This window comes from Eschscholzia californica, unplaced genomic scaffold, assembly GCF_041429995.1.
Source record: "Eschscholzia californica isolate CP2 unplaced genomic scaffold, dmEscCali1.0.p SCAF_3, whole genome shotgun sequence".
In the NCBI taxonomy this organism is placed as follows: domain Eukaryota; kingdom Viridiplantae; phylum Streptophyta; class Magnoliopsida; order Ranunculales; family Papaveraceae; genus Eschscholzia; species Eschscholzia californica.
Window position 1 is genome coordinate 6,349,818 of NW_028238420.1, and position 14,226 is coordinate 6,364,043.

General features: G+C 35.2%; 1 non-coding gene across 1 annotated transcript; it reads right to left on the reverse strand.

Moving 5' to 3' along the window:
- Window positions 1-13,831: 13,831 nt before the first annotated feature.
- LOC147548014 (small nucleolar RNA U3) lies at window positions 13,832-14,011 on the reverse strand. Its single transcript, XR_015239009.1, has one exon. It is a non-coding gene; the product is annotated as a small nucleolar RNA U3 (small nucleolar RNA).
- Between the last annotated feature and the right edge of the window lie 215 nt (window positions 14,012-14,226).

Below are 14,226 nucleotides of genomic sequence, written 5' to 3' on the forward strand. Positions count from 1 at the left end.
CGATTCGTACAGATCTCCCATCGCCGACTTCCCAACAGCAATTCTTCCCGATGGTATTACGGACCAAGACCATGGAGGTCCAGATGGTTGAAGAGTTTTTCTTTTTGCTAGTTGTCCAGTAGTCATCCATGTTGAAATACTTTGCTTGTAAGACTCAAGCCCATAGTGGTTGTGGTTGTGTGACGAATCTCCATGCTAATTTAGCCACAGGAGATTCATTAATTTTGGCAAGAGACCTTATTCCCAATCCCCCTAGATCCTTGGGCTTATAAATGACCTCCCAGGGTAAGAAGTGTATTTTATGTTCACCTTCTTCTTGATTCCACCAGAACTCACGTTCAAGCCTCTCTAGTTTGTGAAGGGTCCTCTGTGGGATAAAAGAGAGGCTTAGAACGTAAATACAAATTGAGTTTAGAGCAGCTTTATGAGGGTAGTTCTCCCTGCTTGTGACATTAATTTCTTCTTCCATCCAGCTAGTTTTGATTTGAATTTTTCCACCAAAAACTCATTTGTTTGAATTCTATTATTGGGTTTCAGCAGTAGTGTACCAGGTATTTGTCTGAACCCTGCATAGGTAAAGAATTAAGTTGAGTTTGAAATACTAACCTGATATCTTGAGGTACCACCGAGCTGAAATGCAGAGACGACTTGGTAAAATTGACCGCCTGCCCTGAAAAACCTGTGTATGTATTTATGATTTGTTTAATAGCTTCCATATTTTTTTTTATTCACCTATGATGAGTAAGTCATCTGCAAATAGCAACTGAGAAACTCTAGGTGCCGAAAGGTAGACCCTGTACCCATCGAATAGAGAAACATGTTCATACGGGTCCATTAGAATAGATAAAGTCTGTGAAGTAATTATAAACAGGAAGGGTGATAGCGGACAATCTTGTCGAATTCCTCTTGAGGCCGTGAAACGACCATATTGCTTCCCATTAATAAGTATGCTAAAGGTTGGAGTCGAGACACATGTCATTATGAGGGATAAAAGTAATTCCGGAATTCCCACTGATGCCAAGATAAATTTCATAAAACCCCAATTAACTCTGTCATAAGCTTTGGCCATGTCAATTTTCAAAGCAAAGACTCCTTTTTTTATTTTGAAAGTTTCATGGAGTGAAGACTTTCATGAGCTATAACCAAATTGTCAGTTATCTGTCTTTGTGGTACAAAAGCACTTTGATTCCAACTAATATTTCCATCCAGCAATGGTCGTAATCTAGTTGCAATTAGCTTCGTGATGATCTTGTATCTGGAATTATACAGGGCAATGGGCTTGAAGTCAGAAGTCGTCATTGGGTTCCCAGCTTTTGGAATCAAGACTAAATTGGTGTCATTAATGTTTGGGTCAAATCCCTTGTACTAAAAGAAGTTTGTACACATCTGCTAATTTCAGGTCCAATGGTCTCCCAACCATTTTGTAGAACAGAGGGGATAAACCATCAGGCCCAGGGCTTTTAAGGGCGCCGGTGCTAAACACTGCAGTCTTGATTTTATCTTTGGTTGGAGTCCTCGATAGGATATGCTGATCTTATTCGGTCGAGAAAGGTCTGATATTCTGTAATATCTCAGAGGGGACAGGTAATAATAAGCTGAATATGGTTTTTCTTTCGACGGATAGAATTCGCAGTGTGAAAGGCCTTTGTGTTTCTGTCACCATTGAGAGCTCAGAACTGTCTTGTTCTTTGTGGCAACTTGGTTTGTTGCATTTCCTCTAGAAACAACAGTTCTTCCTGAATCTTAGATTCCTTAGTCATAGACTTTGTAGATGGATTGAGACCCTGAATTCTTTGTATTTGTTCACGTAATACCTTTAGCCTGCGATCCATATTACCGAATGTAGTCTTGCTCTATTGCTTGAGATATGATCGTACACGATGAAGTTTTTCAGGAATTGACTGTATTTGTTCATTCCAGATTTGTTTTAAAGTTTCTTCATAATACTGATGCTTCACCCAATAAGCCTCAAATCTTTCTATGTATGGACCCTTTGAACTATGAATAACAGTTTTCAAGAGAATAAGACAGTGGTCGCGTTGTACCTTGGTAGGTGGAATACCCCTGCATTTTGATAAAAATCCATCCATCTTGAATCCGCCAATACCCTATCTAGCCTTTTTTCATCAATTGAGAAAGATTCCTATTGTATGACCATGTATACGCTGGTCCATTGAAGCCCAGATCAATAAGGCCTGATACTGTAATGCAATTTGCAAATTGTGTTGCGAATGGTATTGAATTTGAACCTCCCCATTCCTCCGATCTCGAAGATATAGCATTCATGTCGCCTAAACAGAGGTACGATATTGAAGATGTTGTTAGGACATTTTGAAGGTCCTGCCAAACTATAGTTTTGTCCATTACCCGAAGGGGGCCATAAATAGAAAATAAATCCCATACAAAGTCAGCGTCATTAACATGTCCATGTATTAAATTCGTAGACGAAGAAATAATTCTGAGATTCACCGAAGAAGTCCAAATTAGAATTGTTCCACTACTATGACCGATAGCCGGAATAATACAACTATTATTAAATTAAACCTTTGCAAGTTTAAGTTTGATGGAAATTGATGCAATCTTGTTTCAGTAAGGAAAGGTACATCAGGCTTTACCGAACGGAAGAACTAATATAAAGTATGGGTTGTCGAGGAGTTCCCCAGTCCTCAGCAATTCCAAGATAAGACTAACATCGGTCTTTCGGCTCTTTGGGAGTAGCCGCCACGACCCTAAGTTGATTTTCTTCAGTCTCCGATATTATATTCTTTGCCATTTTGAGAGAAGATTTACTTACCTCTTGATTTCAGTTGAACCGTTTGAGTGTTCTTCTCACCATTTCCAGATTTGGTGAACTAGGTCCCGAATATTCTTCCTCTTCCATAGTTGTATCAGATTGTAGGGGTTGAATTTGTCGTTGACTTTTATCTACCTCTGATTGTAGTGGATTACTGTTGTCAAAAAAGAAAACATAGTTTATGGGATACCAAAATGGAAGGGATTAAAGGGCCTTGCCCAAAGTGTTGTAGGCCCTCAGATTAAGCACAATTTGTGAGATGTATGTTCCATGTGTAATCCGGGGGCCTTTAGCCGCACCCTACCAAATTTTGACTTTTCTAACCAAAATACTCTACTGCTAAATCTCGGGAATTTGCACTCTGCATTATGGTTATTCATAATGTATTATCAACCATTATAATTCATTATGACAAATCATGATGTGTCTTTAACTCGAATAAAATCATTTTTCTTCTTAAATCAATTTTTTGTTACCATTTATAATGCGTTATAAACATAAAACAAATTTAGACTATTGTATCAAAATAAATGCCTCTTCTTCCATTTCCTTTTAACAAGCTCTCAACATTACGATTATCCATCACAACAAAAAGATTTTATTATTAGTTCATCATTAAGGTCATTTCCAACAAAAAAAAGTATATCGAATCCAATAAATCTAGTATCTCGTCATGTGATTAAATTTTATTTGTAGTTTCTTTCTCTATAACAAATTGTTACATGTTTCAAAACTAATTCTATTTTTTTTAAATTCTTTTATCCATTTATAGTATTACATAGATAATCTTTGGGAATACTCTTCTGATATGTAGGTTCACGAACTTTGTTTATCTCCTGATCAAGACAATTTTAGGGACTTTTTTCTATAGATTTATCGTGGTTTTAATAAAATGTTATGAACTATAATGCTACTTATGTAGTTTCATGACACGTTACAACACGGCATTTTTCCCGTGACTCGTGTAGAAAAAGTAGAAGGGAAAAAATACTATTTCTGTAGTTATGGACTTCTAATCCATTTCTCCCAGATTTCCAACTTATTTCAAGACCTTGAGATGATTTTATAGGCCAAACTTATTCCTCTAATTAACTAACAATTATGTGAAGAACTAAATTGATTTTTTTTTGTGTTTCACGGAGTACTTATATTATAAGGCAATCAGATTCAATTCACAATAATATCGTTGCGCTCGATAGATAAAAAACAAATACTATTCTCAATAGTATCGTTGCGCTCTATAAATAAGAAAACAAATACTATCCACATAATACCATATCACTCGATAGAGAAGAAAAACAAATACTGACACGAACTATTACGGAAAAAAATTATTTATATCATTCTATTCACGTGTGCTGCCAACAACTCTCACAACTCTTTATTTTTCTTCCTCGCCCCCACCACCTTTTAACCTCCATTCTTTTCTTTTCTTTTCCTTTTTCCTTTTTCGGGTTTGTATATTTTAACAAACATATCTACCAAGTTAGGTATTGTTAAAGCGTCTTTTTATATTTAATTTTGTCAGCGGGTTAGGGCCCGACCTTTACAAGGAATTTAACAAATCAAAAAAAATTAACGAAGCAGTCTAATAAATGGAAATCAAATGGACTAGAAATTAAGAACTCTCCTAAGTATAACAAACTCTAATTACTCTTCGTTTGTCTTCCCTCGCAATTTTGAGTAGGTCCTCTGGAAAATCTACTTGTAATATTTCAGATTTACCCATATGTTGTCCCATCTTTGAAAGGTAGTTTGCAACTTGATTCGTCTCACGGTACACATGCATGATGTTGCAATTTTCGAATTGTGCCCATAAACCTTTAATTTCACGAACCAATCGTAAAGCTTGTCATGGTGGTTGGTTACCTGTAATATGCCAATTCTTTTACTATAATGATCTTTTAATATAGCCACAATGACCCCGATCCCAACGAATAAGGGTTGTGCTTAGGGTTGTGACAGGGGAGGCAATGCGTCTTTCCTAGGGCACACCTTAAATAAGCCCATTTCAATAATATAATTAAGAATATGTAATAGAACATGAACAAAGAGATAGCTCTATTGGTAAGAGGCACAATCTTCTAACCAATTGACTCAGATTTGAGTCCAATAGTCTCACTTCAGTAGTTTTTTCGTTCTTTTTTTAAGTTTGGAAGTACGATTGCTAAATCTATTTTCATTCCTGCTTCGTTATACATTTTCTTAACCATTTTGTTATTTTGAGTTGATTTTTTTTCTTTTCTTTTAAGTTATAGTACGATTGCTAAATCAATCTTTATCTTACAATAGAACCAAAATGAAATTTCACACAAGACTCTAAAATTCTCACTCACGATTCTGGCTGTGCTCAAATTGATCTATTATAGTTGCGACACAACAAAAACTTCGGGGAGCAAAGGAAAGTTTTGGAAAAATAGATCAAATTTTGCCAAATGTGATGTCAATATTCTATGCAAATTGCAGGTCTCTTTGTGATCCTAGATGTCCTAAAAATGGATTTTTTGGTGTATGGACATCTTGGTATATACATTGACCCGATATACGTGCACCACTTAGATGTAGTGGACCGCGATAAATAGATTTAAAAATTACATTGACTTTAACATCTCTGAATTCTGAAGATCACAAACTAAAAAAACAATTAGCAAAAATAGATTAGCAAATTAAGAGTATTAGTTCCAAAAGAAATTTTGATTTTGCATGATGAAACATTTATTGAAATTTATATTTTGAGATAACAACATAGAGGGAGGGAGAGACTTGAGGAATACAATTATTCCACGATTCCCTCACATTTACTATTGTAAACTACCAATTTCAGTGTTTCTCCTAACCAAATTTTTCAAAAAAAAAAAAAAATTAATATTCTTCAATCCTTAATTTGTTAAAGAGAAACCGATATAAATTTCAAGTAAACACAGATCAAACCTAAAAAAGGATGAATATAAAGAGTTAATCTACCATCTTTTGAAACCTGCAAAATTAAAGAAAACATAATAAGTACCACTAAAACAACAATTTTGAATGAGTTTCAAATGAACAAATAAAAAGAAAAATGAGAGAAAAGAATCGAGATGAAAAACATGCAAATGAAGAATAGAAATAAGTACGGGGGATGTGTTTTAAGTCCAAAATCGCATGATCAATGAGTCTAGAGACCAAAGATAATCTGAAATAGAAAATAAATCCACTCAAAGTAAATTACATGTCTATCCTCTCATTCTCTTTTACTTCCTAACCTATCCTAAGTTAAAAAAATAACCTAAAATAATATATACCATAATATTTAGAGATTCATTAAATGATTTCCTCAAAAACAAACTTTCCTTCCGGAAAAATAGTTGCCTTTACCGTTTAGCAGAATACTTTCTTTTATATTTCTATTAGAATTGGGCAAAAGCAAACCGAAGAGAGAGAGAGAGCATCGTCACTTTCTAATATATGAACTAGGTTTTGATTTCATTCATCATCGACGCCCAAATTAAACCGAGTGAAAAAGGTGAAAGCATCGAGTGGGAGAGAGAGAGAATCGATTGATGGTTTCATTCATCATCTACAGTAGTGAAGAGTAAGAAAAAACAAACGTTAAAATAAAATGTTAAAAATGTTGTTAGACTCGATAAGATTCTACCAGCATAAAATTTTATTAGAATCAACTTATTGTAACAAATTCATATCAGATGGTAACAGAATCAAGAAAATGCTAGTAAAATACTGAAAATGTAACAAAAACAATTTCACATAATATATTTTAATTACTAAAAAGTATTTGTTAACCTATTGTAACAAGTTCATAAGATGGTAGCAAAATATTCTTGCTTATTAAACTACTGTATTCAAATTTATTCAACCGATGCTAATAGAATGTAAAAGTTGTTATTAGAATCAATAAGATGCTAGCTAAATAGTATTTGCTTTTTAAACTACTTTATCAAATTCATTCATCAGATGCTAGTAGAATGTAAAATATGCTAGTAGAATCGGTAAGAAGCTAGCAAAATAGTTTGCTTTTTAACCTCACAAAAGAATTTGTAGATGTTTAATTGGATCGAGGTAGAGATAAAAAGCAAATCACAAATTCATACTTTCTTGAAGTTCAAAGAACATAGAGTTACAAAGAGAGAAAATCGTTTTTGGGAGAGAGCATCTCGTTTTAGGTAAATATTGGTTGAATTGGTAGGTTAATTTAGACAAATATCAGTTTTGGAAATAATATATTTTCTTGAATTCAAAGAACATATAGTTACAGAAAGAGAAACTCGTGTTTGGGAGAGAGAGAACTAGTTTTAGGTAAATATCCATTGATTTGGTAGGTTACTTTAGAAAAATATAAGTTTTGGAAATAAAGATTAACATTAAATATCCACCATAAATATTCTTTCATTAAATTACTAAAAAGTATTTGTTAACCTATTGTAACAAATTCATAAGATGCTAGCAAAATATTCTTGCTTTTTAAACTACTGTATTCAAATTTATACCGATGCTAATAGAATGTAAAAATTGCTATTAGAATCAATAAGATGCTAGCTAAATAGTATTTGCTTTTTAAACTACTTTGTCCAATTCATTCATCAGATGCTAGTAGAATGTAAAATATGCTAGTAGAATCAGTAAGATGCTAGCAAAATAGTTTGCTTTTTAACCTCACGAAAGAATTTGTAAATGTTTAATTTGATCGAGGTAGAGATAAAAAATAAATCACAAATTCATACTTTCTTGAAGTTCAAAGAACATAGAGTTATAGAGAGAGAAAATCGTTTTTTGGAGAGAACATCTCGTTTTAGGTAAATATTCATTGAATTGGTAGGTTAATTTAGACAAATATCAGTTTTGAAAATAATATATTTTCTTGAATTCAAAGAACATATAGTTACAGAAAGAGAAACTCGTGTTTGGGAGAGAGAAACTAGTTTTAGGTAAATATCTATTGATTTGGTAGGTTACTTTAGAAAAATATAAGTTTTGGAAATAAAATTTAACATTAAATATCCACCATAAATATTCTTTTATAAAATTTATAGAAAGAATAATTGTATTAACTCAACCATTATACCTTTGGTTTACCAATGGTTAAAAAATATTTATGAAAGGGCAAAATTGAGAGAAAATTAAAGGATTGATGCATGGGGCCCACCAAATAGTGAATTTTTGGACTTATTTTACATTTTCGGTTTATTTTGGTTTTATTTTATTTATTGATTTAGGAGTGGATATATGACTAATTACCCCCCCTATTTTTGGACCTTAAACTCAAAAATCCAAATAAGTAAACTAAAATAAAAATAACTAATCAAGACCTTTAAATAAGTAAACCGAGAAAAAACTGACAAATTTCTTTGTCTCCCACGATTTTTTAAGAATATGAGGGTATAAAAAAAAAGTAGTTTGATGAGAAAAGGAATTAAATACCCTCCTTAACTACAAAAGCCAAAGATTTTTTCTTCCCACGATTTCTTCCCATATTGGAGGGGAAAATGTGTCCATAATAACCCTTAACCGAACTTTTGGAAGTTAGAATATGAATAGATTTTTTAAACGTACAGGAGAAAAATGTGAGATCATGGGAGAAATGATAGTGTGTGGGAGAAAAAATAGGAGTTGTTAGTAAATGACTAAAATAACTTATGTTAGAGAACTTAATTACAATTTTTTTTTGAAATGTTTAGATTTTAGAATATTTTCATCCGTCAGATGCAAAATCCACACAAAAAATAGACGGCCAGACTTAGGGCTGGGAAAACGGTCTGAAATCCCGCGGTCCGACCCGTTCGGCCCGAACTGTGAGAGACCGATGACCGAGGCCAACCCGAGTCGGGCTAACTCGACCCGATAGCTCGGGCTTATAGGGCCGGGACTCGGGCAGGCTCTCAATTCCGAGTCCCAGCCCGTAAAGCCCGTCCGAGTCCCGGCCCGATTAAGAACCCGATGGTAGAGCCCGATAGGTTGCCCGTTTGAATAGCCCGAAAGATAGCCCGTCCTTAAGCCCGAAAGATAAGCGTGTTTTTTTTAATCCAACGGCTGAGATTAAATAATATCTCAGCCGTTGGATTAAATCCAACCACCCTATAAATACCCCCTCTTTTCTCAGGTTAAACCCTAATGCCTCTCACCGAACACTCTTTCCGCCTCTCTCTCTTTCCGCCGCTCTCTCTCTCTCTTTCTGCCTCTCTCTCTTTTATTGAACGAACCCGCCTCTTATCTCCATTAAAGACCATTAGGGTTAAACTCTCGAAGTCTCTCTGTGTTGTTTGCATCTATTGTTTGCATCTCTTTGATCGTCCTTGCCTTGGTGCTTCAAAAAATGGTTAGTACATCATCTACTGTTTTCATCTCTCTGTGATCTACTATCTAGATGTGGGCTGAACTCTCGAAGTTTCTGATCTCTCTGATGCTATGTTCATAATGGGTATACGCTGATGATCTTCGGATCAAAGGACGCGGTTAAGCCTTCGAACTCATCTTAGAGTCAGATCTATTTTTTATTTGATGTTATTTGATTTATTTGATGTTATTTGTTGTTTGTTTTTATTGTTATAGGTTATAATGTAGTAATGTTTATAATGTTATTTGTTATGATTTGTGTGTAAAGATCTCGACTCTAACGAGTCAGATCTGTTTGATCAGACAGATCACAGACCTAAACCTTTGATCTGTCTGATCAAATAGATCAGATAGAGGTCTATTTTCCATCATGTAATTCTTTCTTTTTTTTGTGGTTGATGTCGATGTAAGATGTACACATACAAATAATAGTGGGTTTTTTTTTTTAGTTCTGAAACAGAACTCAACTCATTTGAGTCTGATCTGTTTAATCAGACAGATCTGACTATCGATATGTCTGATCAAACAGATCAGAGTGTTCTGTTTCAGAATCATTAGATAGATAGATCATACTATCATAGTTCATTGATTAGTATTTCGTTGTATAGTATGATGCTATGATTATGACATACAAAATAGTGGACTTTTTTTTTTAGTTCTGAAACAGATCTATCTCATTTGAGTCTGATCTGTTTAATCAGACAGATCTGACTATCGATCTGTCTGATCAAACAGATCAGATTGTTCTGTTTCAGAACCATTAGTCGGAATGGATAGATAGATCATACAATCATAGTTCATCAACATGATCTTGCCTTCATCAACCATTAGAGTGTTCTCTTTGTTTTCTTTTTTTTCAAACTACTCTTCTCTCTTTTTCTTTCTTTTTTTAAAACAACCAAGTTTTCTAAACTTCCTTCTCTCCCTGTTTTCTTTTTCTAAAACAACAACATTTTCTTTGTTTTTTTTTCAAACTACTCTTCTCTTTTTCTTTCTCTTTTAAACAACCAAGTTTTCTTTTTTTTCAACTACTCTTCTCTCTTAATCTCTCTGTTTTCTTTAAAACAACGAAGTTTTCTTTTTTAAAACGACCAAGTTTTTTTTTTCAACTTAGTTGTTCTAAACTTCTCTTCTCTCTCTGTTTTCTTTTTCTAAAACAACAACATTTTCTTTGTTTTCTTTTTTTCAACTACTCTTCTCTCTTTCTTTCTTTTTTAAAACAACCAAGTTTTCTAAACCTCTCTTCTCTCTCTGTTTTCTTTTTCTAAAACAACTACGTTTTCTTTGATTTCTTTTTATAAAACTTCTATTCTCTTCTCTCTATTTTGTTTTTCTAAAACTACTTTTCTCTTTGTTTTCTTTTTTTTCAAACTACTCTTCTCTCTTTTTCTTTCTTTTTGAAAACAACTAAGTTTTCTGAACTTCTCTTCTCTCTCTGTTTTATTTTTCTAAAACAACTGTCCTCTCTGTCTTCTTTTCTTAAAACTTCTGTGTTTCTAACTACTATGTTTCTAACTTCTCTTCTAAGTCCTTTGTTTCTATCTTCTAAGTTCCTAAACTTAATTGTTTTCTGAACTTCTCTATTTCTAACTTGTATGTTTCTAAACTTCTCTGTAGGATTCATGATTTCGGACTGGATCACTTGTCATTCCAGTTTCGGATGCTTTGTTTAAACACTTAGAAGGACCGAATTGATGGAAGAGCCTAAATGGTTCTCACAATTGTGGACACTTCTTTGTTGTTAGAACACTGTAAGCAAAATGAGTGATTCAAGGAAGTTGGTTAGAAATTGAATGTCTGAACGAAAATTGACGTTCCTACAAACCGATGATGAAAGTGGTGCTCATGGAGAAATATCTCCTGCTGGTACTGCTGATCTTCCTGTTCCTGGTGTATCTGCTCCTGTTGGTTCTCCCGCAGGCGAAGTAGATGTGCCGACTGGAAAATCAACCTGTAAGAGAGATAGAACATCTAAGGTTTGGAACTTTTATTCCTTTCATGATGTTCCTGATCCTAAAAATGAAGGCAAGATCATTAAGATGGCCAAATGCAATTTTTGTGGTGTTTCTCGAAATTCGAAATCTTCTAATGGGACAACCCATTTCAAGAGGCACACCTTTTTGTGTGCTGCCAAATTAAAAATCGACTTATCTCAATCAAAGTTGGTACAAGATCCAAAGAGTGGAAATATGAGTTCATTTCAGTTTAGTCAGGCAAGAGCTCGCAAAAACACGATCAGGCTTTTAATCCTTCGCGAGTTGCCGATGCAATTTGTGGAGGACCCTTTCTTTGAGTTTTATATTACTGATTCCTTCCATCCTGGGTTCAAGTCATTTTCCAAGAGCACAGTTAGAAATGATATCCTTAAATATTTTAAGGAAGAAAAAGATGCACTTAGAAATGCTTTACTTAGTGCTCCTGGCCAAATTTCTCTTACTTCTGATATCTGGTCTTCGAACCAGAGGCTTAGTTACATGTGCATAACAACGCATTACATCAATGAGATTTGGTGTGTCCAAAAGAGAATCATCTCTTACATTTTGTTGGACAAGTCTCATACTGGGGAACACATTGCCAATGTTTTGTATAATAAGTTAACTAATGATTGGATGATATCTGGCAAAGTGTTTTCCCTGTCAATGGATAATGCCAGTGCAAACACTGTGTCTGTTTCTCGATTAATTGAGTTAATGCCTCATTTACCATTGAGAGGCGAATTATTTCATGTTCGATGTTGTTGTCATATCTTGAACTTAGTTGTTCAGGATGGTTTTTTAAAGTTCCTCAGTTTAAAGAAATGCTTACACGGCTGAAAGGTTGTCTTGAATATATTGCTGCATCGGAGACTCGAAATGCACAATTTCGAACACATTGTGAATCAAAGAATTATTCTCCTAAAAAATTGCAATTGGATGTAAAACATCGTTGGAACTCAACTTATCTTATGTTGAGAAGTGCCCTTCCGTTTAAGGATCCGATTGACTCGTTTCTATCTGATCGATCTCCACCTTGTGTCTTATGGAGTAGTGATTGGCAGCACGCCACTTTGTTGTACAAGTTCTTGAAGCCTTTTTATGAGGCAACCAATTTCTTTTCTGGTGTTGATTATGTGACTTCTAACTCCGTCTTGGAGTATTGGGTTGATATTGGGATGGTATTTTTGGATAATCGAACTGATCCTATATTCGCGGGCATTATTCATTCGATGGAAGCTAAATTTTGCAAGTATTGGGGTGAAAGTCCCGTATTGTTTGGTATTGCATGTATTTTAGATCCAAGGATCAAAATGAAAGTTGATATGCTCTTAACTGAACTTGAGAACTGTTTCGAAAGTTCGTCTCATGTTATTAAGTGTTCTACTCAGCAATCTATCACCATGATCGGCAAATTACGCGAATTATTTAAAGAGTATATGGCTGATTTGAGTGTGCCTACATCCGTTTCTTCATCGTCTATTGTTGATCCACCCGAGAGTGAGCCCGATGGATCGTCTAGGCGTGGTGCTTTTTGGAGAAGTATTAAGAGAGTCCGAAAGGACCCTATAGCTACCGCTTCCGAAGAAATATCTAGATATGAGTCGGAGCCGGATCCCTCGGTTGATAATATTGAAAAGTTTGATGTTTTGGGTTGGTGGAGTGAGAACGAGAAGAGGTATCCGATTTTGTCCCGAATAGCACGTGATGTTCTTGTTGTCCCGGTTTCGACTGTTGCTTCCGAGTCGACTTTCTCTTTAGGTAAGAGAATTTTGGGGGACTATCGGAGTAGTCTAACTCCGAAAATGTTGGAGTGTTGTGTTTGTCTTAAGGATTGGTGGAAACATGAGCTTAATGTTACTTTGAAGGAGTTTGATCCGTTAAATGACGGGTTTCCCGAACCAATTCCTAGTCCTAGCATGTCTCAAGTTCAATCGCTCGATTAATGAAGGAGGGAAATGTAACTTTTTGTTTATATTTTGGACCTTTTGGTACTTTTGTTATTAGCATGGGTTTTTTCATGATTATGTAATATGTAATTTTGTTTATGATATAATCTGATAACCATATATAAAATGGTTGGTATTTTAATTAATTATCGTTTTTTTATTAACTTATTGTTTTTTTATTAAATTATTGTTTTCTTATTAAATTATTGTTTTTTTTATTAAATTATTGTTTTTTTAATTCTTAAAACCCGAGCCCGTCCGACCCGAGCCCGTTGAAACCCGTTCGGGTAGTCGGGCTCGGACGGGCTACGGGCACTTCAATTCCATGATTCGCCCGGCCCGATCCGCCCGGCTCCCTACCTCGGGCTCGGCTTATCCGAGCCCGTTCCGCCCGAGCTGTTTTAATATAATAGATTTTTGGGTTATTTCCCTAATGGCCCCCTACTTTGTGACCAGCTTCCTGCCTAGTCCCCTACTTTACAAGAAATGCTCATATGGCCCCCTTCCGTTATAACACCGTTACTCTCTCTCTTCCATTTCTTTTCTCTCTCTGCCACCTCGTTAAAACCTGCCAACTCATCATCTTCTCCGGGAAGGTCGCCGGCCGACCAATTTCCGGCCGGCACCTTTAAACCTAAAAAAAAAAAAAAATTTCACCTCTCCTCTCTTTCTCTCTCTAAAAATTTTTTTTTTTTCTCACCATTCTTTCTCTCTCTAGATCTGGTTCATTAAGAACCAGATCTGACCTTGAAGAAGGTCTGTTCGGACCTTCTTCAAGGTCAGATCAGACCTTGAAGAAGGTCTGCAACAGACCTTGAAGAAGGTCTGTTCGAACCTTCTTCAAGGTCCAAAACAGACCTTGAAGAAGGTCTGTTCGGACCTTCTTCAAGGTCAGATCAGACCTTGAAGAAGGTCTGCAACAGACCTTCTTCAAGGTCCGAAACAGACCTTGAAGAAGGTCTGTTCGGACCTTCTTCAAGGTCCAAAACAGACCTTGAAGAAGGTCTGTTGTAGACCTTCTTCAAGGTCAGATCTAGAGAGATAAAGAATGGTGAGAAAAAAAAAAATTTTAGAGAGAGAGAGAAGAGAGAATTTTTTTTTTATGTTTGAAGTCGCCGGCCGGAAATTGGCCGGCCGGCGACTCTCGCCGGAGAAGGTGATGAGGTGGCGTAACAGATGATGT